Source organism: Temnothorax nylanderi, unplaced genomic scaffold (genome assembly GCF_030848795.1).
Source record: "Temnothorax nylanderi isolate EJ_2023f unplaced genomic scaffold, tnyl_v1.0 TNYL_tig0083_pilon, whole genome shotgun sequence".
Lineage (NCBI taxonomy): Eukaryota > Metazoa > Arthropoda > Insecta > Hymenoptera > Formicidae > Temnothorax > Temnothorax nylanderi.
The window spans coordinates 553,445-579,315 of record NW_027249145.1 but is presented as its reverse complement, the minus strand read 5'-3'; the positions used below and the strand labels follow the sequence as shown (position 1 = coordinate 579,315).

Sequence of the window (25,871 nt, the reverse complement as noted above, 5' to 3'; positions counted from 1 at the left end):
GAGATGAAACACGGCGGAAGAAAGAAAGGGCTTGTATACATCGAAGAGGGTCGTCCGCCCTCTGTCCTGTTGCAGGTGGCTAAATTTCGCGAGAATTCCACGAACGAAGATTGCAATAAGAGCCGGGGCAACTAGTGAATTTTTCATGCCGGCGAGCCGAGGCTACGGCAAGAAGCAGCTACCGCTTGCAGTCGTGTATTTTTTATGTACATTCTATTTTTGCTTTCCTCCCTCCTCCCTCCTCTCCCCGCGATCTTACATCATTCTTCCTCCTACTACCTTCCGTTTTCCCCCTTTACTCTTTACCCCGGTCCCGTCTCGCTCTTCTCGGATGCTCTCCTCTTAGCTATACGATCTTCGCTGTCCTCTAACCGTCTTCCTCTCGCTCACGAAACTTGGGCATCGAAGGTAAAGGAAATTTAATTTAGAGCGCCCGAGGAGGAAAAACGGAGAACCGGTGAGAATCGTGGAGATGCAAAAATAAAGTTGTAAGGTCAAGCCAAGTTCTTTTATAACCGGTTGATTAAATTGCGAAAGAATAATTCGAGAAGGAATGGCAGTGAATAGTCTTCAGCGCGAACGACGCAGGCGGCACGCGGCCGTTTACAGATCGGCGGAACTTTTCTAAACGAGCTTTCCCGCTTCGTTTCGTGCCGGGTAAACTCTTGCAATCGAAACACTTAAACATTCCTAAACATAATAAAATTTCGCGATAATAAATACATCAGAAGAATAAGAGTGTAGTAAATTTTCAAGATGATAGGAATTTATTTTATTCCCGATAAACTCTTCCCGGATAATTTGAAATAACAAGATTCTATTATGTCGAAATTATTTTAAGTTTCAATAGAACTTTTTACGACTAAGTTTTACTGCAGTTTTACCCTGACATATATTCTTTATAGATAAATGCACCTCGAGATAAATACATTATTTGTTATAAATATAATATAAATATATGATTTGCTACGATAATCTGCGCACACGAGATTTATAAAAGAAATTGAACCATTTAAGTTATTTCAATTCCATGCATCAAATCCTGGATAAGTAACATCGATATTACAATACGGCACTTTACAGATATGACACAAACAGGTGTTTAAAAGGTTAAAAAGGAAAGCTCGAAAATACGCTTAAAAAAACGAGCAAAGCAATAAAGGTGGAAGGATAGAGAATTGAAGGGAGATAGAGTCTGTGAATATTTCAGGCGTGCTAGGAAGGCGCAGGGGAACGGGTGGAGAGAGGATATTTTTCGAGGCGCCTCCGTAATTGGCGAGTTGAATCATTGATTAGCCGGCAGGCAGACGGCTTATGCCGGGCCTCTGCCACACCACCACCTCTGCCAACCCCCCTGTCTTGCCCCGTTCAACCGACTGCCACCCTACCAGTCGGTGCGGAGGGTAAGACCTAATGTAGCCTAAGATATTACTCTGCCAGATTAAAACTCGCCGAGTGGCAGAAACGGCCGTCCTCGTAATAATGCAGAAATTTAATTAGTCCGCCGACAACGTGTTTTCACACTTTCGCCATTCCGACGCGGACTTCCCCGGCCAAGCGAGCCCGATCGCGTAACGATTTTGTTAAATGATAATGAATCCGCTTGGTAAACATCGTCTTCATCGGCTACAAGATCATAACTTCTTTTTTTCAGCGGACTAAAGAAAATTAGATATATAAAAATAAAACTCATATTCACGTAATCGACATCAAGTATTATTTCATTTCTTTAAAATGTGAAAGCGACATTACACAACACTTGCAATTTCTTTTAGTCACAAAACAATGAAAAATGCTCTGGAAAAGCAATACGTACAAAATAACTAACAAATCTCTTCGTAGCAACCAATAAAGCATATTAATTGATTTTTCAAGAAAGCTTACGAGGCAAAACGTCACGATGCTAACCTCGTAATCGCTCTGAGTACGATAACGAATTTGATAACGTTAAAATCCCGGAACTCGATAACCGCGTTATTCCGACGCGCGGTTCTTAAGGTCCCCAGCCGAGCCGCGAAAATATTATGTTACACCTCCGAGGAATCGGGAAAAGTTTCGCGAACGGCAACGGCGGCGGCGGCGGCGGCGGCAGCGAGCAAAATAAGATCCGGAAGAAAGTGGAGAGGCTGGTCGTGGCGTTCAAACGAGTTGCCAAGAAGTTTCATCGAAGAATGGAAACTCTCGTCGCCCATCGTTGAGCGGGGGCTCCACCAACCCCTCTTCTTCTCTCGACTTCATCCCTTCGTACACCCAACCGCAACCCTTCGCCTAAGCGCAACAATCCGCAACGCCCCCTTCCGCGGCCCCCAATCGGACCGAAGTGCCACGAAATAAAACTTGTTTTCGACAGGCTGGGAATTTCATTTGCCTCCACTGTGCGTGTTCCCGCAAACGCACCAAGGACACGTCCGAGTCGCGATTCAATCAGATCGATCGGCCGTGTCTGATAGCGGATGCGAGCGGAACGTGTTGGAGAACATCGCAGGAACAGCCCCGGCTGCTCTTTTGGGGAATTATTTTATTAGATTACAAACGTGAGCATGTAACAGTGACGACGAGGGTGACCATTGAAGGGTCTTATGAAAAGATGACATTATCACGTATTGAATTGTGAACAAGTCAGTGGTATCGTATTGATAAAATCGTGTCGTCTCAGCGTAATCGAATTTTAAAATACCTTCTTGTTAGCGTTTATACATTTAGCATCCCTCTCTTATCAAATTTTGTTTAGTTTTAAATTGCGGATATTGTTCACATTGACAGATGCCGTAAAATAAGGATAAAGAAATAATAATGAAATGGTCGATATAAGAATATCTGCTTAAATTAGTTTTGGTTCAAACATGGAATGTGTGTGTAGTTTAATGTTGTCGACTCATTAAATCACAATTTTTTTTAAGTAATCATTTACAATGTTATTACATTTAGTAATAGACAATGTTAGAACGTCTAGATTCTTGCCAGAGTTTGGCTTCAATTTTGTATTGGAATTGCATTTACTTGCATTTACGCGATTGGTATTTACTGCACGACGGAGGGAAACGAAAGCTAGAATGATATAATTGTATGCCCAGTGCAGCTAAATATCTCAGTCGTTATGCGTCAAATTAACTGTCTACGTCAAATTCTGTATAGTACGATACTAATGGCACTGTAACGCCAAATGAATTATTCAGGGATTCCTACTAATATCGCGATATCAAACTGGTAAGCCGGCTAACCCGTAGTCTCCTGAGATTTACAGATTTTGTATTAGCTCGCTCTCTAACGCAACGTTGTTCGTCCATTACGCAAATATTTAATGACAAGTTCGCTAGGAAGAAGCTAATTCACGTCGATCAAGCGCGACATCAATAACGCCAACCAATCATTTAATCGTTTATAGAGGTGAATTTTGCATTGTAGTTGATGACTGATGGCCAACCGCGTTCGCGTCATCGAGCTTCTTTTATAATCAAGACGTGATCGAGAAGAACCCTTTGATAATTAAAAAATATTAAAAATTGAAAATAGTCTGGCAGATGTAGAGATGAATAAGAATAAGAGACAAAACGAATATGGAGATAATACGGAGAGTATATTAAAAAGTAGTTAACTCCAATTTTATATTTTCATTTATTATTAGAAGCTATATAGGAGGGCACTCACTTTGCAAAGTGTCTGTGCGCAAGTCCCTAGACTAATTAAACTAACTCGACTTTTACGGTGATAGCGGTGAACCAGGACGATGGACGAAGGCACTAGGTTGATTGATGAAAATAAAAATCAATTGGCTTGAGAACCTCTCGGCACAGAGTAGAGAGAAATTAAGCGGATTTCGAATGCAATTAGTCTGAAATTAATTTATAGAGTATTTAGACCATCGCATTGAATAGTCAATAATACTCTATTTTTTCTACTGCCTAATGTTTTGAAGTATTAAAAGGCCAATTATTTTATTATAACACCGTCCGGTAGTACCTATATTACCTTCATAAATTAGTTTAGTCAGCGAGAAGCCAGACAGTTTTATTTTTAAAAAAGTCGTTTGATATAATAGGAGCCAAGCAATATCGAATCTAATTTCGTCTGTTATTTATATTTCATACTCCAAATAAAAAACAAAAAGAACTAAAAAATTAAATGGTAAAAAAGACGAGTTTGTAAAGTTCAAAATAATAGTAAATAAATAAACATGTTTGAAAAGTTTAAAACAAAAAATATAAAAAGGTAAAATTTTCTACTTATGATTAAAGCTTTTACAAACTGTCATTTAATTTATACGAAAGACAAATAAAATGTGTAATTGATACATATTTAAATAGATAATATCGCGGCGGTTACATAATAAATATGGATCTATAAAGATGAGCTAAAATAGACAGATAAAATGATTGTGTTAATGTGGTACTAGCCAAATACGGAAGATTCATGAAATAAAGTTTGTTTGCGATATATTCTGACTGCCTCGATTGAAATAACTGGAGATTGCTAGGGCCTCATTAGTGTTACTAGTATAGAATATTGCATTCGCGAAAGAGGAATTAACTTGATTGCCACGAAATTCATCGAGGCATACCATTCAGCGAGAGCGGAAGATTCACCAAATTGGAATCGCGCATCAAAGCGTTAAAAGCTTAAGACGCGCAACGCATTGTTGATTGCAGCCGCGAAGCTTGACTTAAATGATCCGCTAATTAGACGCTAGAAATAACGTGAATGCTAGGATTATTGAGCTGCCAACATTTCAGCGCAGAGCGAGTATAGTCATCGTAAATAAAATGAGCGCGTGGATATAGCACGTGAATTAATATCTATCCATTAATATATGAAAGAAAATTCTGAAAATATTTAAAACATCTTTTGTGTTATTATAATATACAATACAATTCACATAAATAATATGAACCATTACTGTGATATTTCTCTCTTAAAATAATCCCCTAAAATAAATCTTAATCAACCTTAATTTATTATAAAAAATTAAAAAGTACATTAAAATTAAATACTATAAATGTCGTTAATAATAACGTAATATTAATGTAATGTAATTTACTAATGGATAAAAGAAGTATATTTAAAATGTTATATTTCAGATATTTCAGTGTTGTAGAATGTTACAATATGCGCGTAAAGCGATTAAGATTGAAATCTGTTAATATCTTTAATGGGGATTCATCTTTCTTTTTACTCGTTCAGTGTCATTTGTTTTATATTTTAACGACAGTCTTTCCCGGCTATTATTCGTAAGAGATTCGCAAAGCTAAAACCGGGGAGATAAATGCACGTATTCGTCCGCGCCGCATGGTTGGATAACAACGGCGAGAACGCAACGGTAATTAGTGGTGCACAATTCAGCGCACGGACGCTCCACACAAAACGACCCGTAATTTTATTCAGGTTGAAGTGATTAACGCTCGGTGACGCGTGGAATCGGCATCATTTTGCGAGCCAACTGTGCATAATGCCGAAATCGATAAACGCGCATTTAATCTATTGAAATAGTAACTTTGTAATATGTATTTCGGTCTTCGAACTATTAATAATAGCGCATATGTATAATGGCAAAATTTGTCAATTACCGCAATGGATTTTTTAATTTCATATAAAAACTACAATAACGAGAGAGAGAGAGAGAGAGAGAGAGAGAGAGAGAGAGAGAGAGAGAGAGAGAGAGAGAGAGAGAGAGAGAGAGAGACGGCTTTTAATATTTATTTTATAATATTTATATAAATTAAAATTTATTTTTAGAATCATCATGCAAAAAGAAATGTCATGGAATAAAGTTATACTTATATGTATAAGGAAAATTATTATTAGTTGCAGGAAAATTATGTAATTCTAAGGATAACGGATTGAGTTGGCAATGTAACGTTCTTCCAGTAATAATTAAAATACGTCAGTAAAGTGTACGTGGAAATGGTATTTTCTCATGAAAAGCAAAACGTTTAAACGCCTGTTGCTACAAATGTGTCCGAATGTCGAAGCCGAGCGAGAAAAATACGATGTTTTTTCGATTTACGTATGACTCGCGCTTTCCAAGACAAAGACGAATGACCGCGAGAAGTTCAGCCGAAGATTTCAATTGGAATCACGTTTCTTGTTGGACGTACCTTGTCACGAACAATCACCAGCCTTTTTCTGCTTTTCGATGTAGAAGCGATGACGCGAACTGCACGCTCCTCCCCGCGGCCCGACGTAGCCGATATGTATGTATAACTCGAGAGGAATTTTGAAACCGCGCCGAAATCGCCGGTAAAAAAATATATAAAGACTAAAACATACAAAAAAAAACATAAAATAAAATATCACTTGAATTGATTTTGTCACATGGCTTGACCTATTAATGTCGAACGATATTTACCACTCGTGTCCCATGGTAACGGATAGTCTATCGACAGTATCGACCACGAACCGTCACGAAATTGTCGCTACTCGACTGAGCAAAAATTGTCGAAATTGTCTCATAATTACGTTTGATTTATTAACCTTTAGAGGCCGGGAAAAGGACTTGAAGACTTTTTTTTTTTTTACTATTTTTCCCTTATTCAACACACAAATTTTGCCTGAAAACATCAAATAGCTTGTGTTTTTTGGGTGGTCGATATTTCGACCACCCCCGGCCTCTAAAGGTTAAACAGCAACGGTACAACTTGTATGCACCGTCTAGACGTTTATTTTTAAATATTAAACTTATTTGACTGATTTTAAAATAGTTCTTCTATAAATATATAAATACTAACTGTTATTCTAATTTGAACGTAGATTTAGATAATCACATATAGCGCTAGACATATGACGAAATTATAAATTTTTTTCTTACAGACGATTTAAAAGATTTACTGTTATTAAAATGGTCTCTTTAATTTAGCATATTTATAAGTCCGGTATCACTCTGAGAGAGTAAATCTTTGAAAGAACCTTTGAGAAAGAGAGAGAGAGAGAGAGAGAGAGAGAGAGAGAGAGAGAAATTTAAAAAAAGCAAGATACTCGAGAGTCGATTTCAAAAAATAAAAAATCCAAAGTCTAAACTATCAACTTTTCCACAACTTTCAATTTTCTTAATTCGTAATTATTTCAACTTGCAACTCTCGAAGCTTTCCGTTTTCACAATTTTCTCACTTTTAATTATCATAATTTTCAATTATCCTAACTTCCGAATTGTTTTCACGTACTTTACTCGTCCGTCATTTTTATGAAAATTAAATTTTTACATTAAATTTGCATAAAATGTGTTTGTGCAACTAAAGCTTTCTTGCGTACCTAAATCTGAAGTGCGTTTACTAAAACGTGCTTTAGTAAATGTCAAACAATGAACTTATCACAAAATGATAGCAAAATAGCGATATATAGAATCATGCAAAATAACGAGTCCGCGCATAAAATATAAGAATAGACTGACCAATAAGAAAAGTAGGATTTTTGGATGTCACTTTGTAAAACGACAATATCAAGGAATGAAAAGGTAAAGAAGATACAACCATCACATTTTCTCTCTGACATTTGCTATTCAGCTTGATGGAATAAGAATACGTAACGAGAACATTTTCGCGCGCGTTTACGAGATTTGCTTTGTTAGGATGTCCCTCGTCATCATAAAAATCTCTCATTACGGTCGAGTTTGTCGTTGTACAGAGCACCCGTAGTATAATGTAACATCGATGGCAGTGAAATTGGAAGAGAACTCGGAGATCCTGGGAAATGCTGTAAAGTCGATTTAACTATTGCTTCGAACGAGTTACTACGCTTTTCAACTGAATCTCGCTTCCTACATTGAACGAATTGGCTGGAAAAGAACGATTCGATGTATTGATCGCGCAAATTATAGCATCATTTATTGCGTGCCTCGTGCACAATTGAGTTTAGCATCAATAATCTGCGGATTTTTTAGAGAGAACATAAATGCAAAGAAAGAGAGACCATTATCTTAAACTCACATAATCCTTTTCTTAATTTTTCTTATCTATAATCAAAACCTAAAACTACAAAAACTTATTTAAAAAGCTTTTGTTATTCTGTTTAGCAATAATGTGAGAAAAGTAGGTAGTATTCTCATTTTAATAATGCATTCTGAAAATAAAAGTTATATAGCAATCGGATTTTAATTTATAGATATTACAGATAATCAGTTACGTGTTTTCTACTGTATTAATTCGATTTGTTTAAACTGATTTGAAAGGTATCAAAGAATATTTAATAAATTCTTGTATTAGTATATTTGAAAAGCCAGATAGAGAGAATATTTGATTATTAATGTTTAAAGTAAAAAACGACAACTTTTAACTCAGGAATAAAAAGGATAAAGAGTAAAACGTTAAAAAAAGTATCACGTTTATATAAAGGATTTGTTTTAACATATGCGTAAAACGAAAAATATCCCGAAATACTATCGTAAATATCGAAACGGGCTTTCGTTTCTTCGCACTCGCTCCGATATTTTCCCCGCGGCGCATTCGCGCGGATTCGATTCGCTCGTAAAAAAAAATCGCAGCTTACACGTACAACGGAGCATGTAACGATCGCCTATAACAATGATATGCGCCGGCGTAACACGCGCACAATACGTGACAAGCAAAGTGAACCGCAGCCAGAACGCAATTCGATCCAATTAAGACCACCGTGTACGCCGTCTATTCGATGTTTCTTTCCTCCCCTCGCTATGCAAATCCATCAATAACCCCGAAGCTACGGTCAGATTAGGTTGGAACGGTCAGTCTGCGAAATTGCTGGCAGATGGGGGGCCCTTTAACTTTCGAAAACGCCCTATATCAGAGCTCAATTTTCTCGCCCCCCCCCCTCTCCCTTCTTCCTACACATATACAGTCTCTCTGTCTCTCTGTCTCTCTCTCTCCCTCTCTCTCTTTCTGCCTTCCTCGCACCCTCCTTCTCTCTGGCGAGTTACCGGAATCTCGCCCGCAGCGAGCGTTTTACCAAGCATAAGCGTTTGCATAACCCAAGATTGACTTTAAGTTCGCTAACCACCCGCACCATCGCATAAGCGAACTTCGGAGCGCGACGACGTGCGCCTTACGAGGAGGGCGCACATTAAGCCGCAACCTAAGCGCAAACCCTTCCGTCCTTGGGGGAGGCGGCGGGGGAGGGGGAGGGGAGTGCGGAAGGGAGAGATCGGATCGGGTGATGCTGCGCCGCTATAACGACGGGGACAGCCCCTCGGGCTGTGTCCGAATGTCCGCGCGCGCGTTGCCGCAGTATGGCTCCGCACCAAACTCTATCGTCCGAGAATTATTAACAAATATACGCGAACGCGAACGCCCGCCCGTGCGCGTGGTGGCGACGCCGCGACGCGCCGAATGCGAAATGAGTACGGACTCCGGAGAGCGGTCTCCCCCCCTCCCCCCGCCAGCCGCCTCCGAGGAGACTTCTCCTGCCCTGCGGCCCTCTTTAAAGACATTTACATTCGCAAGCCGTTCGCGCACGATATATACTGACAGTTAGCACGTCGGCGACAATATCGCGCCGCGATTTGAGGATATTCCAGAATCTTTAAAGTTATAACTCACCGTTTCAAAATCTCAGCCGCAAGTGATCGACGTGGCGCGCGTCGCGATCGTCCGGTAGATACAGGCACGGCGCGCGGTGCGCGGTGGGAAGAAAAGGCGCGCTCCTAGGCACATTTCTGAACAGCCAATAAGATTCGTTCCCGCGGCTGCCATACTGCGGCGGCAAATTAAACTGACGTACGTCTTCAAATTGTTAGTTTGGTGAACTGACATGCCTTCACGTGAAGGCATTATTAATGTCGAACTTTAATACTCGCGTAATTGCCGGGATTAAGGCCGGGATCGAACCGCGGGATCTTTCAGTGATCACTCGCGGACACGCGGAGCCACGCGTCATCCCGCAGTACAGACGTCAGAAATTAAGGCTGCATTCCGATATTTACTGTCAGCAACTGTCAGTACTGAAAATATAGTAACGTGATGTAAATCATAGAAAAATATAGATTTTCAGTACTGACAGTGAATATCGGGATGCAGCCTAAGATTAAATGCCTTTCGGTATGGGCTGCATTCTGATATTCACTGCCAGTACTGAAAATCTATAGTGTATGTGACGTAAACGGTAAATATCGGAACATAGACATACATAAATACAGAAATTTAAAAATAGAGGCGGTTGGTACAAAATGCGCGGAACAATACGAAAACGCGTTTTCGCTTTATTTTCTTTCCACCACGGCTGAAACTATTAAAAAGTGCTGTCAACAGCTGCCAACAAAATAAAGTCAAGCATTACTGGTGCATACTATTTTCCTGGCGCGTTTAGCTAAATTGAATTTATATAGCTCTTTAACTGAGGGCCCGGGCAGTTCTAGCTGAAAATTGTCCTTTATATACATGCGGCACATAATCGTATGTATATACGGCTTTCCCGTTAACGATCAAGCATCATGCATTTCGCAAATAAGAGACTACTTTTTAGCTACGATCTAAAATTTACATACGCAACTATTGGCAGTTTATTAATACAACGTCAAATGTTACAGTTTCCAAAGTTTCTCATTATTTTCCATTGCATATAATATAATATAATATAATAAAGAAACAAATTCTAACTTTGGTTCTTTGTTATACAGTGTTTCTTATGTACAGTCTAATATTCTAGGATATTTGAAGTCATGTTATGATGGAAGATGTATATGAACATATGGTATCAAAGGCTTTGTTTTAAAGATATAGAGTGTTACAAATTTATATAACATTATTGTTTTTTCTTAATAGTTTTTAAACGAAAAAAGATTTCTTTTTCAAATTCGAGCCAGCGTAAATAGGCAGCGTATTATCTTTATTTTTTACCTGCAAAACATTTATTTCCGTCTATCGGTGCACTAATTCGGAACCGAGTTCGGAACAGTAATGTATTGTCTAAACTTTATTGACAAAACGGCGACAGTGTAGATAACAAAATAAAGGTAATATATCTTATTTATTGACCCAAAAATTTTGAAAAAAGCTCTTTTCGGTTAGGAACTGTAAGGAAAACGATAAGTTTATAGAATTTTTACTGCTTTGTATCTCTGAAACAAAGTCTTCGAACAATATAAACTTTCCTTCACAAAATGATCTCAGAAATCAAGTCCTAAAATATTGAACAGTATACTTAAGAAATATATTGCTAATCGACATATGCTGCCGACATTTCTGCCTCGAGAAAACTAATATGTTACTGTTACTTGGAGAATCAAGAAGGACTTAAGAATTCACGCGCTCTGGCGCGAATAAATTTGATGTGCTTATTACATATAATAAATTTTGAGATTTATTAGGTGCGCGAATAAAAGTTTCGAGCGACGCGGCGAATTCGAAGAGAGTCCGGAGCATTGTGGGCGCGAGGACATTCGCGCAAGATTACCCAAGGATCTATATTCCGGGGTTGGCACGGCGAAATTTAAAAACTTACCAACTTCATTTCGCCGGCAAACTTTACCAACGAATATTCGCTCCGAAAGCGGCTTTACGCGCCCACCGCGCTACCCTTTCGCGGCACCTTTTACTTTACTTCGACCTCTCTATCTACGCTCTCTCAACTTGAATCCACATGTGGGATATAGACGTATGTAGCGCGCCAGATCTAATCTGGGAAAGTTACGCCGTAAATGCGCCACGTGACTACACGGAATGTTGAACTAACGGATTTTGCCCAAATGCACCCGACATACGCGCATGTGTTGCAAGCTAATAGAGCTTGCGCTATGTAACCTAAGAATTACAGTCACGCTCAAGAAATTGTGTAAAGCCCGTGTTTCACGAAATACTACAAATGACAAACAGGTCTATCTTGCAACGCCAAATATATATATGTCTCTAATTCCGTAATATGAAATCCCACCATTATCTCCAATTTCGCTGCCTCGTTAATCCTCTTATCTCGCATTAATATCAATTTATTCGAATTATTAATAATAATCGCATACATTTTACATGTACATTTTAGATATAATACTAGACATTACCAGACAGCTACAATGCTGTTTATAATAAACTTTCAATTATGTAATTAACAAATATATTACATTATACATGTTTCTAGTGAAATCAGTTAAAATTTGCTATTAAAAGGAAAAGAAAGAAAGAGAACTTATAGATATTACATTGTTATTGATTTTTTAGCATCAGTATCTCCCCTCCTCCCAGATATTTAAAATATTCCAAAAAATGGTGTGCCCATTTAATATGAATTGGATTTATGTATATCCGAATATACATATCCAAAATAGTTTGTGCGATTCTTAATATTAAAAATAAAATACAAATAGAAAATACTTATCAAATCACCAATTGACTAGTATATGCGTCATAATACAGGTTAAAAATCGTGCACTATCAATTATTGCAATATAAAACAATCGAAGAACTCTGTGAATTGAAAACCGATTAATATCGAAAAGACAAGTCGAAGAAACAAAATTTTTTCGATTACTTGACAGTAATAAAGATGGAAACATAAATGTATATTGCATATTCCTACATAAATAAATTATTTTATCTATCTATTGTTAATTGCATGAAGATTAATTAAAGTTAATGATTCTAATGCAAAATTATTATTATTAATTACAATAGCTTAAGAGTAATCAAATCAAATCAAAATTTAATCAAAATTTAGTTTCAAGCTAATGTTCAGAGTAACGTGAAAATACATGTCCAAATGTATATGCGTATACGGATCATTTTATTAGTTTTCGCAGTTTAATTGGCACTAATCTTCTTTGGTCAATTGATTTTCTAAAGATTTACATGCATTTTGCAGATATTAAAAAATTGCAGTTACCATAAATTAAAATGTAATTAATATAATGTATGCTTATACGTCGATCATTATTTATATTAATTACTTATTTATAAGAATTTGAAATATATAAGACAGAACACATGCATAAAACAAAATTATATAAAATTCTCTAATGAAAGTATGTAAAGATTATTCACTTTAATCTTTAAGTCTCAAGCTCACTTTTAAAGTAGGGGAGACTGGGGCTGGTTGTTACAGGGGTAGGTTGTTACAGTGCCAACGGTAGCTAAACCGAAAACGCTATAGTAACGTTAGAAAGAGATAAATGATCACGCCAGTGTCGGCCGACATACCGCGCGAGCTAGTGGCGCTGGCGTTCTTGTGAGAGGAGCCCGGACAAGCAGCCGTCAAAAACGCAGGTTTGTAATATTTTCATTTTTTAGTATTATTGGTCTAGCACTTGTTATCTAAATAAGCAGAAATGTGTATGTTGTGGTATATACTCTCTAATTCCTTCTGTTTACAATAAACCTTACTTTTATAAGCTTTACATATATTTGTGTTTTTCGGCGGTTTTTCGGACAAATAACAATTTACCCCGTGTGGTGTAACAACCAGCCCCTGGTGTGGGGTAAAAAGTTACATGTCTCTTTTTTCAAAATTTTTTAATTTATATAATTTCTAATGAGCGGTTAGATAAAATTATTATTAAATTTAAATCCCGATTAGTTACTGAATCTAGCAAGCCTAGATTCATTTATAAGAACAACATAATCAAAGAGTTGAGACACTTTATAGAAAAAATGTCACAACCAGCCCCGGTCTCCCCTATCTAAAAAATTAAATTTTTTTTATTGCAACAGTCATTTTAAACATTTTGCAATGTACAAATGACAGAGCAAAAAATAAGACATATAAAATAAGCTTAAGAAAGAAGAAAATAGTATGTTCCAAAATTTTTTAACTGGTAAAACAATGAATTTAAAACTAAGATATTGATTATATTTTGAAACAGAGATAAAATATCCAAATACGTTGGTCAGGTTGGATGTACGCAAACAAATTGCATTTGATCAGCATCCTTCTTTCGCAACGTATTGTATTGTCTTTATTAGTTATGCGCGATGATTGAATTGCGCGCAATAGATGCGTTCTATCGTCAACATGTTCATTGGGTTATCGAATTGGTGGCGTTTGAGGATGGTTACGTTATAGCGGCATGCGTGGCCCTTGGCGATATTACATGGAATTTCTGGTTACACCCGGGACTATCGGTTGACTCAAAGCGTTGCTCAATGAATACAACATATCTGGAATAGATGCCGTTAATTGAAGAGGCATTAATGTTAACCACTGAACTATGTGTCACGCTAGGATACCCACGGCAGCATACGTTCACAAATAGAAACATACAGGCGTAATTAACTGAGAAATATTACAATTCCATTTGACTTCGATTCATTTATATTATTAATAACAATTCAGAATTAATAATAATATATCATAATGCCTTACTTGATTAATTTATAAAATTTTGCACACATATTTACAGTAATAGTTTTGTGTTAATTAATTCATTCAATCATTACAGTGTATTAACGAAAGACAATTTGAGATATGACGATTGAAAACTACATATGATATATGTATATACCTATGATGAAAGGACTAACGCGTTGTTTATTAAAAGGATTTTGATGATGGTCAATGACAATGTAATTTGCAGCAATACGACCGAAAGGTAACACATGGGACTGGACAAGACGGCTTAGAAATGAGGAAACGCCGGAGAGAGAGAGAGCAGAATACGGGCGATCAAAAAGGTGAGTCATTAAATATTTCATGATTCAAGTAAGAGTATCATCTTGAGCTGCCAAAGGGAAGAAAAAGTCGGTCGGTTGCGAGTGCCATGGTGGAGGTGGCCGGTAAGTGAGAGGGCGAAATAACAGCTAAATAAGTAAGCGACGGCATACGTTGTAAGGCACACTGTCCGGAAAATGGAAACTCGATAGGGCAGCCATCGCTACTTCTCTGCGGCGCGGGCGCTCTCCTATCGCGGAATTGACGACCGTGCTCCATCATTGATACGAAACTCACGAGAAACACGTCAGAAATGTCCGCCGAATAAGACAAGGGTGGCATGTCATTCTCGATATATACCGGCATGCACGCTTCGATATGAGGGGAACAACGCCGTCGGAAGTTTTGCGTTTGCTACGATAGAAGGCTCAGAGTGAAAAGTATCTGTCGGATAACTCAAGCGAATTGCGAGAGCAAATGTTTTGCGAAGAAGTATGCATGACTTTTTTCAGAGACTTACTTTTTCATTTGTAACCAGCAACAACGATGACGAAATAATAATATAATTATGTACTTTTTTACGTTAAGCACTGTATTATAATCGCTCTTTTTTTCTTTTGTCCGCCCTTTTTGCGATGATAAAAATGTCACGTATAAAAATTTTGGAAAAATATCACCAATATTGGATAGAGAAGAAAAATTGAAACGCTCGTTGACAACACGGTATCGATCGGTATCGATCGTGACATTTATGACGCACTTCTCAGCAATGGAAATGATATCGCATTACGAAATTTGGAATTTCATGCATTTATGATTTTATATAATTACCCTAAGTATGTAATTTTTAATTTCAAAATTATTGTCACAAAATTATTATCAATTTATAATACTCTTATAATACTATTATAATATTATTAGTCATTATACAATAATCCAAATTCATCCCAAATAAATTTTTAATTAAAATAATGAGGTTTTTAATCCCCTTTTGGATGATCTACAATTTGCGTCGAATTTCAGAACAAAATTCTATCTATTTTAGTATTGTATATGCCGTGTATATTTAATTATTTATTTTGTACGTGTCTGTATTCTATAATTAATTCTTTACATGTTTTTCGTGTTACACGGTAAAAATTATAAACAAAACTATCCTGGATGCTAACAAATAAATCATCTAAAGTAGAAGATTTACATACAGAAACAAGCTATGTATTTTTTACTAATTAAATGCTTAAATTAAATGCAACCAAAAAGCAAAAATTTAATAACATAAGATAGTTATGAATAGCTCTAAATAAAAGTCTAAATTAAGAAGATGAATGCGGCAAAGTTTGACGACTTATCCATATCTTATTTCTCGCGAAATATATAGCGTTTTAAAAAAGACACGAAAAAAAGACGCGCGGCACACAATGATAAATGAAATTCATTTGTTGCCGCAAGGCACGGAAGTCGTCGCTTCCGCAATGCAGCAATTGTACGCGGCGTGTTTACCGGCTGGACACGCATAAAGAGTACCACTTTGTTCTCGTTTTATTTTTGCCCGATCTTCGCATGCGACACGACGAGAACGGCCTTCGGGCCGCTGACCGCAGGCGGTGCCGTCGGCAATTTGGTCCGTGGCGGGTCTCGTGCATTTCACGGTATAACACCAAGCCTTTCTCTTTTCGCTCTTATTTTAACCTACCCGCTTCGTTTGCTACGAAATGGCTGGAATTAATGCACTATTGCCAAAATTCGCGTTCTTTATCGACTGAAAATTTAACTATCTGCAGCGCGAATTTGAATACTTAAATTTTTATTAAGTTTATTAAATTTTCTCTTCTTTGTTATTAAACTTTTCCTTCTTTGTTGCATTACATTTAATTTAAGTATTTAATTGGTAAAAAAGTTAGCTTGTTTCTGTATGTAAATCTTCCACTTTAACGTCTTATTACTTTCGTCTGTATATTTTGTGTATTATCGTTTCGCAATTTTGTCACAATCTCGAAAGTAAGGGCCTTTTTTCAAAATTAGAAAAAAAGTTTAAATATAAAAATTACAAAATAAGAAATAAGCGATACCCTATAATCGCAATCACTCTGTGTAACTTCGCTATTGATCTTTTTGCTGGCGTGTTCTTATTGTTGGCGCGATGAAGGAAAAAATATAAGGCATTCTATATTCGTGCGGAGGACATAACTCGATCTGACAGTCGAGCTCCATTATCCTCCTCTCTGTAGAAGAAACAATATGTCTTCTTCCTGTGTTCGGCTTTTTTCTGCCATCCGCTGCTTACATCTTTCTGCCTTCGCACATCTATCCGCGCCGTCTATATTGACTTTTAAGTCTATTTTATGTCTTATTATATACTTTGGTCATATTTTCCAGAGGAAATCTAAAAATAATTGTTACGTTTGCACGTGATTGCTACATTGTAGAAAGATTTAACTCTACAAACACGATTAAACCGACTTTGCGTACGCTAATTATTCGATAGCCGAATATCGTGGCCAATAATTGACCGACATTAAGGAATTACCACCCAGTACATGACAAAAGTTGGTTAACAGTTTTCGACTAACTCATTTCGGGGAAACAATTGTCATTAATCGGCGAGTAATTCGAACTAGATGAGAAATTCTAGCAACATAGCACAATCCACCGCAAGTCTTGATTTGCACAGAGCGCCTCATTACGGCTTCAATTACGTATATGTAACTCTTGTATAAGTTTAAATAATTGATGAAATTATTACGATAATTATACTATAGTTCAGTGAAATAAGAAAAGTACCGAAAGAAATTATTACTATGTCCTTCTTTTTATTGCCAGCTTACCTACGATTGGATTATTTAAGTAATTTAAGTAATTAATCTTAAGAAAAATAAGAAATGAGTTTCGAAATATGATGTATGCACTCGGGAGAAGTGCATACACCATAGATTAAAAACGAACGACAGAACTGATCTGAGATCGATGTACACGTGTATCGATATATATGTAAAAAAGAAATGTGGAAATCCAGGAAATTTCTCGATGTTTCAATCAGCATAGATAAATCTACAAAATTTCGTTAAAAATGGTAGGACGAAAAATTATAACAGCCCGGAGGTTATTGCGGAAATAAAACGGATGGAACGTGGAAATTGCGTTCGTGGCTTGCACCATGGGGAGTACACGGCCGCACATATCGGAAACAAGTGATTTTTCGAGAATATCCCGTCGGGTTATTCGAAAAATTTGAAATTACTGCATACTTATTACGACGCCCGCGCCCGTCGCTGATCACTGGGGGAGAACGAGCATGTATCGCGAGCAATCTCGGATATACTTATTGCCTCGATAATATTAGATCCCTTACCACATGTTTTCTCATAAAATGAGATCGGGGCACACGTACTTCAAAGGGAATGCTTCGTAGCACGGTTATACCGTACGGGGACATCATATTCAGGGGTTATACATAGCGATGTGTAGTAAGAAAATGTATATGCGCGCATATAGCCTCGTCGATAAAGCTCATAGGTGCATTTATCGATGTATTGCCGGTTCAGAGGTCGTCGTGATTGCATCTTGAGACTCCTAAGAAAGCCCTCTGCGTGATTCCCATAGATTGGATTTTCCCGTGATCAGTCAATGCTGTGGTAGAAGAATCGCGCGCTCAAGTTTGCCAAATCTCATTTTGAGGAGAACGCCTGAAACAGACGATGTGGCGTTCATATCATGACATGACAAAAGTCATAATATCGAAAAAGATCCCGCGATAACAGAGAATCGCATGGCAAAATTTCGAATCTTGTACTATTTTTTGTCTAACAATTTGCGAGATTAAACAAGCTTTGATAAATAAGAATCGTGAAACAAATATCCAATTTTAGGCAAATTTCTACAACCATAAAAAAAATCATAATTTATTAATAGAATTACAAAACTGTCTTTGCAGTATGACGCAACTTTTTTAATATATTATTTGTATATCATTGAAACTTGTGTAATTGTTTGTAATTATGCATTATAGGGGACTCCCCTCCAATGACCTTAACCTTGACATATATTATACCTATAGTTCACCTTCCTGAGTAACTTTCAAAAGGTTTCGCTCGTTGTTTATTAAAAAGATATTAATAAAAGAAGTTTAAGAAATATAAGTTTGTGACAGTGCTAAGAGAAGTAATTTGCTGATATGTACTGTCTATACCTACACCCTTGACAACATACGTCAAGGTTAAAATCATCGGAGGTGGGTCGTCTATAATTACCACTATTTATATTTACTTTATCTTTTTGATTGTATACCTTGAGAGTATTAATTTATGTATAGTCTATATACCATTTTTTAAGAAGTTATTAGAGATTTGCTAAGATTACAAGCGAAACTATACGAGAATTGTAAACTAACTGTTCGCTGTATGATTTTGATTTTAAGTGGTTTTAATTATTTTAATAATTTTTGCACATAATTTTTAACAGCTCTAACAATTTGATATAAGACATTGATAAAATACTGCACACGTAGATATGTAAATACATAGATATCCTAGATATCAGAAAATTTGGGACAATGGCATGCATACGTGGCATCAATGTGACCTGGTTTGCAAAGTTAACCATAGCGCCAGTTCGACTCTGTTGTTCTTGTGAAAATCAATTTGGAGCAACCGAATGCGATCCCGATTCGCCATAAATTCGCGCCTGCCGATTGAAATCGCGCGCACGTTTCGTGATGCATTATAATGCATTTTCTACGTTGCGAGGACGTGACAGTTGTTACGGTTCGATTGATTTGTCGCCGTGTATGAACTTCCGCATAGACACTAATACAGGGACACGCGAAGGAAAGCTCCGTTCCCCGGCAATCTCGTCCGATCGAATAAATTTCGCACGATAATCTTTCGTTGCATTCGCGCGCGATCGACGGCGTCCTTCTTCTTCGCAGATACGTTAGAAAAGCTTGGCGGAACGTACGGTGAATGGTGCAAATTGAGGCACGTTTCGTTCTCGCTCGATGATAGTAACAAATTGACAAGAACTTTTTCATTACGCGAGAATATGTCGCACGTGAGGATATTCGCATGAGAAAAAGAATTTATCAATAGTTTTATCGCGTGTTTCTTTTTTTACACGCGTTATATAATGGCATCGTCGCGCTCTTAAAATAAAATTACAAATAATAACAAATAATAAACCGCTTTCAACCGTGGCTCATCATTTAATCCGCTTTACGCTTTACGCTTTTGTCTACAATTTTGCAATTAATAAAAGAAGAAAAAATAAATTTCGTAATATGCGAAAGAGCAAGCTTCGAAGATTGACATATGCCAGCGAATATTCGCTGCCCCCCTCAAATAAATTTCATACGATAATCTTTCAATGCTCGCGTGTGAGCGACGGCCTGCCAGGCTGCATTTTCTTTCTTCGCACGTTCGCACGAGTTGCATCGAGAAAGTTTAGTCGCGCGTGCGTGCGGTGGATTGAATGCGCCAAATTGGCGTGCTATTTGATTGGCACAAATCACCGACGAACTTCGCGCTCGTATCGGAATCGACGAAGGAAGCCCGAGAGAAAATCACTTTTATTCGTGCCGCGCTCGTATAATCTAATTCGTTCCGTATAATCTATTCTCATTCAATCCGATAAGAATAGTAATTTGCATATGCCGCTGGCGCGATAAGAATGAATTCTACTGAAAATACGAAGCAACTCCCTAACAAATACGTGTTATTTTCTCTGTTAAACTTCTTTAAAATGTTTATTTATGTGAAATTAAGGGGCAGCAATTACAACATGAAATTACATTATAGTATTATAATTATTTACATTATAGTATTATAGTATTATAATTATTAGTTAATAATATTGATATTTCTCACATAAGAAAATACAAGCTCCATTTCTTTAAAATACGTGATCCTCAAACAACACGGTACTTGCATTGCACGGAGTCTCGAATAATAAAAAATTGTGACAACCCTACTTTAAAAAAATTTTTTTTAAATAATTCCTTGGAACCAAAGGCCCAATTTTACATGGATAGGGATCTGGAGTCTGAAATTGCACGGTTTTCAATTGCACGGAATCAATTATCGTGTCATTCGAGGGTTACCTGTATTTTATAAGTGTTTAATACCAAAATAAGTATTGAAATACTAAATAGATGTTTGAAACATAATATCCAGAAATAATAGTATCTGAAAAATAATAAACATTTATTTGATACAATTTTATTATATTTTGTATTATCTCTATGCAATCAAAAGACTTGTGAGTCTTGTTATATTATTCTTGGAGAGATCTGACTCTCGAATCGTACAAAATTATTTCCGTCATTTATCGTATCAATTTCTCTCAGTATAAATTCAGTTCTTGACAATCGCGCCAAGAATATAAAATGTTTATGTACATTAGTTATTGCTTTGAGTATCCTCGAAAACCTTGCATAAAAATTGAAGTGAATATCAAATATACCTACATTTTAAAAGATTTTAATCTACTGGATAAATATGTGGTTTATTGATTAGATGATATTAAAATCAACGCGATATCTTGTTTGTTTTAAACCACGAACAAATTTTATTGCAGTAAAGATTCGATATTTATATTTGGGATTGAACGTACAATTGTAGGTATCTCTGTGATGGAATGTCAGAGATATGTATACTTTCTATATTGATAGCGATGGATTGGCATTCTTGTTTAGAATTGATATTCCGCCTTTCGCGGAATTGATATTTCCCTTGTCAAGAATTGATATCTCGCTCAAGGTTCGTTTGAAAATCAGTAACGAAAAATTGATACATATGATGCAAGTATATATGAAATATTTTCTACGAGGATATATCAATACCAATAACTACTGGTCGATAAGACCGGCTAAAAATAACAATTGCCGAAACATTAAAGGCTTTTAAGTTAATGCTTAATTATTAATATTATTTATCCCTTTTAAGACGGTATTAATCTAAGACTGTGGGAAACTTTTTTGTGTTTTTAGAAATCAGTGTTCACTTTTATTAAAAATATCGGGAAAAAAGTCAAGAGAATATGTGGGTAATGGTAATTATATGCGCTATTAGTATTTTTTCGTAGTACTTATATGAATCACTAGACATATATAAAAGGATATTCACAAAATAAAAATTTTAAAAATTTTTGGATTGTTACTAATCAGAAAAAAATACAAAACATTGTTAAGAATGGTAAAGCGCACAACATTTCTTGCATAAATGAATGCCACATTCTTGATAAACAGATTTTTGTACGTGTGCAGTTTTATTTGCATCTCTTGCATCTCTTGCATCTCGTGCATCTCTTGCATCTTCTTCTGATATTTCCTTCAACTGAAAAATGTAACGATACATTTCCGAAATTTTACATGTAGAAACCAATTTTAACGACGAATAAAACTTTGGTTCCGAATTTAAACTCGACGGTACATATTTGTAGCTGGAGTTTCGAAAGAGTTAAGCCCGTGTTTATAGTCGTTGCATGAATTTTGTATCAAAAAGCGTATCAAGTAAAATATTCAATGGAACATTTTTTATTGAAATAGAAACAAATCGAAAATCACATTTAGATTATAAATTATTTAATAGTGCCTGAATATTAGAAACGAAATGATTACTCCGTAAACCTGACGTCGTTAAAGTATAGCACAACTTGTAGAATATATTGCAATAATACATACGCGATAAGTTATTGAATTATAGTATTAAACATCTTTATTTTAAGCAATATAAAATCTAATTATTAATAAATAAAGATTGATAGATTAAAAAATTAGAATAGAATTGGTGTGTTTATGAAAAGAATATATGTAATTAATAATAATAAAAGCGTTTTTTACTAAACAAATTACTTGAAATACATTATCTCATTTTGATATATTTTTATGTGTAAAACATTCATTATTTTATATTGCCGTTTTTATATTTATAAAACATTTACAGAAAAGCTTCTAAATATTATGCTTTCTTATATTAACTTGTAATATATATAATATTTAATCTTCAAAGCACATAGAGAGATGAAATGTAAAGGTCTTATTTGAAAAGTATTAAAAAATGAAAAAATAAAATAACTAAGTTAACAATTCCTCTCTATTGTGTTTTATAGATAAACTCGTTATGGCGTATGCAAGGTCGCCGAGCGTCGTCTTATCATTTGTGCGGCGAGACTCGAGTCACCAGGTAGCAACGCGTGCCGCTCCCCTCTATATGTATATCGTCGCATTACTCTGTACTCACATCGGAACGTGTTTGCGTGAAGTACCGAAAGACAAACGCAATTTTTTTTCTACTAATAATTACCTAGTACGATTAATTAATTTTAATTTCGTGACTAACGACTGTAAACTGTTTATTAAAGCCTTTCAACTATCCAAAGCAAGTATTTTACGCAACTTATTCATTTCACAGAATCAAAGCGGATAGGAAATAGAAATTATAAATTATTGTCTATGAATTACTGTGACATTTATACGCGTCTGCGGGCGATAATAATTTCTTTGACAATATTTAAAATTGAATGTGTCTTACGATTTTGAATTTTTCAAACTCTCTCTGTATATTGTTTATACAAAATAAAAATAAATTCTTTTTAGAACACAGTAGGGAAAAGTTATTAATTTAGTCGCATTATTTTATTTCTCTCTTTCCAAATATCTTTTTAAAAGAATTTGAAGTCTACGTTTAATATCTCTATATATGCTTTCAGGATTAAATATTATATAAACTGGTACAGAACAGTAATATTTAGAGATTTTTTTCGATATATGAATTTCACACACGCATAGATTGCAGACAGAATATTTCACTGTCATATTTCAACTCATTTATTTAATAAAGAAAACATACCGATGATCATTAATCATATTCATAATTATTAATATTGGCTTATGACAAATAAACCAATTTTATTCTAATTTTTCATATCCTATTTACTCTTATTTGTTGAAAATTTAATATTTTATCGTTTATTAAAACACAAAATTTAATAAAAATTTAATAATTCTTTGCGTATTGTAATAATTCATATCAGTACAATACGTTAAAAGTATCAAGTTTCATGGAAATAATTATTCTGTTCCTCACAATTAGCTGCATACACTTTAATCAAATTGTAACTTAAACTGTCTGCGTTCCGAGATACAAATCTTTATTCTGAGTATTTCATCTAATAAATTTTTTTTATATAAAAGTCATGTTACAGCTATAAATATCGTCCTTAGAAACGTTGCATAGTAATGTAAGGGAAAGAATATCAGCAAAATATTTATGATAGACCGATGTAATTAAGGTCAGGGTGCACAATAATTTTGCGTACATACATATAGAAGTATTTACCTAGCTTTTGAATAATGTATTATGTAGGTATACCACTCTCTTGAGGTTATTAACCATTTGAAATATTTTTTTCTTTTCTGCTACTTTATTAAAATAAATTTAAAACAAATTATATTGTTGTATAAAATATATCGTCCAACAAATTAAACAAATTTTTCTTCAAAATTGCATAAAAAATAATTAAAGCATTAAATGGACAATTCAATTAAATAAAAAGCTCATTTCTTTTAGTTTTTTGCTGCAGCCTGTTAAATAACATAAAAATTTAATCAGTCTTATAAGACTGATTAAATTTTTTAATTTAATTAAAAATTTAATTTAAAAAATTTTTATAACCTATAGGTTCTCAAAAAATCAGGAAAAGTGTTTGGTTGTCATTTCAACCATCTTGTTTCGTTTCACATTTATTTTTTCCACCACAATGACAATTGGAGATCCGCAGTAACGAGAAATTTTCAGCGGGCGTAATAGAAATAAAAGTGGTTATTGAAATTCTCCGAGGGCAGGGCGAAATCGCTCCCGCGGGTCTCCTTCTCTCTTTCTCTCTTTTTCAAGCAACTCCGACGTCGCTTAGAGCCATTCTTTCGACGGACCACGTGCATTCAAGCTGGGATTGAGCCGCTAAGGTATTCCTGAAGTGAGCAACGTGCGAACGTCTCTCTTGCCCGTGACTCGCTCCACTTCTACCCGCTTTTCCCTTTGTATGCGCGGCCCTTTTCCTTTTCTCTGTACTGCCATCGTTGGGCGCCGGTTAAATTTATTCGTGAGACTGAAACTGAATCTACCGCAATGAGACCGACGAGATTTACCATATCGCCCGTAGAAGATAATCTGGAAAATAGATGAAGCGCTATTCTACTCGGTATGATCTTTCGCATAGTGTCCGATGCGCTCGCCCACGCCGTCTCGGACAGAAGATTGATAATTCCAGTAACGCAATTTCATCCAATACATCGCAATACGTTAATTTTATTAATTTCATTACTTTAATATATATCCGCATTTTAAATAGATTTTATATCCTTCCAAGAAAAACACAAAGTATTAAACCAAAGATTTAACTTCTTTTTGCAATATTATCTTTACTTATTTTAAAATAAACACTTTATTCGGTATTATAATTTCTTACTCAGTGTTGTCAACACTGTATTATACACAATCGGAGACGTTACGAAAGTAGTATACCGAACTGTTTTCTGCATATTTCTTGCGAAATTCTTCGAAGATGGCGGAAAGAATTGATGAGGAAGCGCGACGGAAAATGCGCGGCGCAATTTACCGAGATAAAAGGTAATTCCGATTATTAATGACACTATTCCTTTTGCACGTAAAGAATTCTGCAAGGATTCCGTGTTTCGCTCGATATCTTGCGGGATTAATAATACAGAGAGGCAGAAGGTAGAAGGGGACGCGGTAGGGAGAAGGCACAGAGAGAGGCAGAAGGGGGAAACGATAAATTATCGTACCTCCGCACTTAGCCTCGAGATACCGGCGGAACTCCTCGCTACCGATATCCTAAATTTACATCGTCGACCAGGAAAATCTTTCGTGAGAATTTCATTGCGCGAATCGCGCGCGCGCGCGCGAGAGAGAGAGAGAGAGAGAGAGGGTCGGAGAGCCGGTCGGTAATTCACTTCGCAAGCACGAATCTCGAGAAGGTTATCTTATCCGCTCTCGCCCCTAGTCGTTTACTCCCAAACACATTCTGTAAACGCTTCGGGTACATTGATCTCCAGTTTCCCGTTGAAGCCCGCCGGGCCAATGTATTCCGACAATAAAATTTTCTTATCCTTTTAACGGTCTTCTGGCGAACACCCCTGTCGGTGGAGATTCTTCCGCCGTTAAACGAATTAATTAATTCCACAACTTCACTACCGAGTATAATTGATTTTGATATTATCGTCATACCGTCAAAAATCAAGCGTCCTAAATTGGGTTGAATAATAATTAGCGAGAAGCGCCAGACAAATTCTGCTTTAATGTAACTGTTAATTTCGTTAAAAATCGTTG

General features: G+C 36.1%; 1 long non-coding RNA gene across 2 annotated transcripts in view; it reads right to left on the bottom strand.

The window, feature by feature from the left end:
• The window catches only part of LOC139774592 (uncharacterized), a 208,368-nt gene that overhangs the window by 139,540 nt on the left and 42,957 nt on the right, over positions 1 to 25,871 (bottom strand). The gene's annotated exons all lie outside the window — the stretch shown is intronic.